Consider the following 6,247-nt stretch of genomic DNA (forward strand, 5'->3'; position numbering starts at 1 on the left):
CGATTACTAGCTGCCTCTAATTGGGAATCATACACAATCACCAACAGAAAAACAAACCTAGAATCCCACATAGAAATAATAAACTAGACTAACCCCCCAACCACGCCCTGACCAACTCTACCATAGAAAATAAGGACTCTCTATGGTCAGGACGTGACAAAAAAACGTCTTAAGTAGAACTTTAAAGTATTTTTACTTTAGTACTTTACACCACTGGGATTTTGCCTCTGCTTAGCTGTATTTTGTTTCTTTATATCCTAAAAAAACTCCCTAGTCCTTGCCAATGACAAGCATAACGCAGTCACCACCATGCTTAAAAATATGAAGAGTGGTACTCAGGGATCAGTTGTGTTGGATTTGCCTTAAACACAACACTTTGTATTCAGGACATAAAGTTCATTTCTTTGCCACATTTGGAATACCTCCCTGGTCTTTATGGTTGAATCTATGTTTGAAATTCACTGCTTGACTGAGGGACCAGACAATTGTATGTGTGGGGTACAGAGATGAGGTAGTCATTCAAAAATCATGTTAAACACTATTGTTGCACACGGAGTGAGTCTATGCAACTTATTATGTGACTTGTTAAATATATTATTACTTATTTAGGCTTGCCATAACAAAGGGGTTGAATACTTGCTTTCTCAAGACATTTCAGATTTACATTTTTAATTAATTTGTACACATTTTGAAAACCATAACTCCACTTTGACGTTACAGGGTATTGTGGGTACTCCAAAATATCATATTTTTGTATTACTTTTTACCCCTTTTTCATATCCAATTGGTTGTTACAGTCTTGTCCCATCGCTGCAACTCCCGTAGAGGCGAAGGTCGAGAGCCACGCGTCCTCCCGAAACACGACCCTGCCAAGCCACACTGCTTCTTGACACAGTGCTCGCTTAGCCCGGAAGTCAGCCGCACCAATGTGTCAGAGGAAACACCACCCAACTGGTGATCGTGTCAGCGTGCATGCATCCGGCCCGCCACAGGAGTCGCTAAATCGCAACGGGACAAGGACGTCCCGGCCTGCCAGACCCTCCCCTAACCCGGACGATGCTGGGCCAATTGTGCGCTGCCTCATGGGTCTCCCAGTCGCAGCCAGCTGCGACACAGTCAGGGATCATACCCGGATCTGTAGTGACACCTTTAGCACTGCGATGCAGTGCCTTAGACTGCTGCGCCAATCGGGAGGCTCACAAAATCTCAATTTAATCCATTTTAAATTCAGGCTGTAACACAACAAAATGTGGAAAACGTCTTGACAAAAGTGCTCCACTCGAACGCGTCCACTCTGAGGTAATCAGTCTCATGGTCCATAACACAGTAATGATAGGTGATAAGCCTACAAAGAGATTGGTAAAAATATTTAGGAAAATTTGGAAAAAGACAAAACATACAAATAAAAAACACTAAAAGGATCCAAAATTAGAAGGATTAGGCTTAAATAGGCATTCCTACTGAAATAGGCCAGTAGTTTTCAAACCTCTCCTCGGGGACACCCAGACGTTGTAGCCCTGAACTTGCTCACCAGATTTACCTAGGTCACGTTCCTCTGCTGAGACGTTGTTTGCATCAGCCAATAGTTGTGTGCTAAGTCATCGACTGTGACTTCGGGCACCAGATTTCTATATGATGTGGTTAGCTGATAAGTAAAATACCTATCCAGGCACTGTAAGATCTGGTATGCATCAGCAACGAGCCCATGCTGTGTTCATAACCTAGTGGGAGGTGGGAATTTACCCTTTGGGAAGTTGTAAATGATGAATTGCTTTGAACACATTGAGAAACACTGATTGGCTAAAGATCAACAAGCTGCTTAATCCATAAACTTAAGTACAGCTCTCATGTTTGCAACACATTATAGTGTTCAAAAACCATATTAATAGATTGTTTTTTATAAATAATGCTTCGTTGTTGCATTTAACTGCCGACAATGCTTTCATCAAGATCATTTCTTTAGTAGGTGACGTCAGAGGTCACCATGTGGTTGAGGTGGGAGCTCATGATGATAGATGAGTTTCCGACTGGTAATTACCAGTTGGAGGGCTGTTCAAGTGGATTTTTCCCAGCGATGGGTGTAACATTAGTGGATGGATCAACAGCGATGGGTGTAACATTAGTGGATGGATCAACAGCGATTGGTGTAACATTAGTGGATGGATCAACAGCGATGGGTGTAACATTAGTGGATGGATCAACAGCGATGGGTGTAACATTAGTGGATGGATCAACAGCGATGGGTGTAACATTAGTGGATGGATCAACAGCGATGGGTGTAACATTAGTGGATGGATCAACAGCGATGGGTGTAACATTAGTGGATGGATCAACAGCGATGGGTGTAACATTAGTGGATGGATCAACAGTGGGTGTAACATGTGGATGGATCAACAGCGATGGGTGTAACATTAGTGGATGGATCAACAGCGATGGGTGTAACATTAGTGGATGGATCAACAGCGATGGGTGTAACATTAGTGGATGGATCAACAGCGATGGGTGTAACATTAGTGGATGGCCACCTACTGTGCTGTAGTGTGTGGTCAATCACTTTACATTTTGTGATACAAAAAGTAATAATTGCACCACCCACTAACCCTACACCTATATACCACTATTTCATAAAAATAAAAAACACCACCCCATTACACTACTTTGACCCTGAACGATGCTACACTAAGCCGACGGCCTGGGAGGAGGGGACTCTTTCATTCAACACCTTGTAACTCTTCTTCTAACCTTGTTATACTGCACATACTACAACATATCTTCTGTGATTTATGTTTCATTTCCGCGGTACAGTTAATAACCATGGCAATGAATGCTAAGAAGCCAAACTTACTGAAGCACAACTTCGTATTACTCTGTATTGTGGTCACTGTCCAATGGTAGACCCTATAGGTGCACTTGATTTGCTCTCTTGGCCTGCTGGGTAGGAGGAATTCTAATTCAGATACATGAAATGGTTAAAAATGTGAATACTTTGCCTTCCCGGCCCTAGGGCTGCTGAATCAAGTGCACCTACCGCCAACACAGCGAAAAAAAACAACAACATCTGGAACGCAAGGCTTTGTCTTTGTTTTTTTTCTCCAGAAATGCTTTGTGATCGACTAGGAATGCCTTGGAGATAGACCAGTCGCGATCGACCGGTTGGTGACCACTAGCCTTACCTTGACCCATCATCCTCTACTCTCTTCACTGCCTCAGATTACTACACCTTCAGTTCTACTATGACCCTGGCAACCTCAACCTTTCTCTCTCGCACTGGACACTTCGAATCCCTAGCAACATGGGCACCCCAACAATTGGCACACTGTTTTTTCCAACGATGCTACACATTCCTTTGTCCCATGCCCTCTCACATCTTGTAATCGCCCTCCTATTGTACACACTTCTGCAGCATGACCTTGGCATCTGCAACTCCTTAGTGGGTTTGGCACAGATATTCTCAGTGGATAACTGACCGATCCTAACATGGCTTTGTCAGGTAAAGACTCTGCTTCAAAACTCAAAAGGACAGACAATATCTTCTCAGTTTCACCACACTCGCATTTCAGCTTACATATCAGTTGCTCCACCTCAACACGTAATGACACCCCAGTAAAAGGCGCCCTGCTCCGGAGAGCAAAGCAAGTCACAGGTCTTGTCCCTAGTCACATGACGCAAAGCACCTGCTCCCTCTGGATGGAAGAAACCCTTCAAGCTATCTTTACCGATTTAACAGTAACCAACTTCTTTTCTACCCAGCCTGAGACTACATATGGATCAGCTAAAAAGCTGGGATCCACTTTCTCCAGAAATGTTTCCCCCACTGGGCCCGAATCATCCTTTGCTTGACCATCGGGCGAGACTCGGACTTGGAGGTCTTCACCAGATTTATCACCACATTTATGAGCCATCAGAGACAGCAGAATATGTTTTGAAGTACTTGGCGCCATTCTTCCTTCCTCAACACACATCTTCCCACTGCACTCGGTTCTTCTCCTTCTTCCTTGCTGCCACACCTTCATCCACTGAATTGCTTGCAGAGCACGCACTGATGGCGTTTCTCCAAAACCCAACTTCTGTTTGTTTGCTCAATTTACAAGTCTAGCTATCTCTGGCCTCTCCATGATTCTATTCTCCCCTGTATCAGCTGAGTATTAGAGGCGTCCTAACGGTGATCACTTCCTCAACACAGGTATTTATAGGACCTCGCCCACGGCCACACTTTCTGGAGCCTACCAACTGGCCCACAATCTATGGGACAAATCAAATTACTTAAAATATGTAAACTGGGGCAATGTACCATAATACAATCACTAATCTAAAGGTAACAGCGCTCACTAAAGGTAACAGCGCTCACTGTTGCGCCAAGTGGCTGGTTTACATGTCACCGCTCAACGTCCTCAAACATGGATGGACGTTGAATACTGACTCGTATCACGGGTGACTTGGCTGCAAAAAGAAGTTGAAGCATATGCTGCACTCATGAATAGAATTGGAGTGCCATTTACAGTAAATGGTGTCCTACCTGGACCAAGTCATTGACCTAAATAGCCAATTAGGCCTACATAGAATGACTGCATTTAAAAATGGCATCCATGTGTTTGTCTATGAGCGCGCGCACGTGCGTGCGTGTCTACATGTGTGAATGTGTGCTACTGTTTACTTTACCACTCTCGACAGTCACAGACTGTCACCCACACGCAGTGAGAATCTGGATGGTAGCAGTCTAGCGGGTGTTTGGCTACAGGAAAGCTGGGTTTGGTTCACTTTCAGAAGCCATAAACCCTTGGGACATGCAGGCTGATGGCCAATGGAAGCAGCCCACAGACAGAATGTGGCGGCTGAGGAATCCAGCCCAACAACATGGCCAACCTGTGTGCTGTTGCAGCAGCAACATTGAGGGCAGTGTGAGATGAGATCAGTGTTATGAGGTCCGAGCTGGTGATGATGAGAGGAGATAGAGAAACAGCACCACAGAGTAAAAACCAAACTGACTGGCTTGTATAGGACAAGGCTGTTCTCATATCTCACTAGAAGATAAATGTAATTTGGGGTGAAAACAAACCTTTTATATGCATCTTGTGTCTCATCCATATTCATCAGCCTCATCCACTTCAGACAGAACATCAGGGAGATGTTGGTAAGGCGTTGGAGTTTTCACTTCTGCACATCTCAAGAAGCTCAACCTTGTATACATTACATTTACACTGTAAGGTATTTCATGGAACTGGATGTTTTGAGCAGCAGTAGCATCTCTCTCCCCTGAGTGAGGCCTTCCTTCCCCATTGAAAGCTGCCAAAGAAATGGAAGGCGGGTGGAAACCGGCAGCATTTACATCCTGGCACGCTTTGAATGGCTCCTTTGAACTGCTGGCTTTGATCATAAATAAAAGGGGGCAGGCGCCAGAACACAATGTCATCTAATCAGTAATGTAGAAGTCCTTCATTGATAGTGTACATTCTCAACACAGGTGCCACTACTAAGGTACTATTATGTGGAGATGGTTGGAGTCTTACTGTAAAGTAACGTTGTTAGAATCAGGTGTCCTCTGAGATGCCCCTGTAATTGAGCCTCGCCCTGGGTCACCTGTCTCAGGAGGAGAAGGAGAGGGTGTGCTAAATCAAATCAAATCAAACTTGATTTGTCACATGCACCGAACACAAGTGTAGACCTTATCGTGAAATGTTGACTTACAAACTCTTAACCAACAGTGCAGTTCAAGAAGAGTTAAGAAAAGAAGAAAACTGAAGTTAAAAATAATAAAAAGTAACACAATAAAATAACAATAACGAGGCTATATACAGGGGGTACCGGTGCCGAGTCAATGTCCCAGGGTACAGGTTAGTCAAGGTAATTTGTACATGTAGGTAGGGGTGAAGTGAGTATGCATAGATAATAAACCGTGAGTAGCAGCAGTGTGTGGGAGGGAGGGGGAGAGTTAATGTAAATAGTCAATAGCCATTTGATTAATTGTTCAGCAGTCTTATGATTTGGGGGTAGAAGCTGTTAAAGAGCCTTTTCGACCTAGACTTGGCGCTCCGGTACCGCTTGCCAGGCGGTGATGCAACCGGTCAGGATGCTCTCGATGGTGCAGCTGTAGAACTTTTTGAGGATCTGGGAACCCATGCCAAATTTTTTCAGTCTCCTGAGCGGGAAAAGGTGTTGTCATGCCCTCTTCACGACTGTCTTGGTGTGTTAAGACCATGATAGTTCATTGGTGATGTGGACACCAAGAAACTTGAATCTCTCGACCCGC

Source organism: Oncorhynchus nerka, linkage group LG24 (genome assembly GCF_034236695.1).
Source record: "Oncorhynchus nerka isolate Pitt River linkage group LG24, Oner_Uvic_2.0, whole genome shotgun sequence".
NCBI lineage: Eukaryota > Metazoa > Chordata > Actinopteri > Salmoniformes > Salmonidae > Oncorhynchus > Oncorhynchus nerka.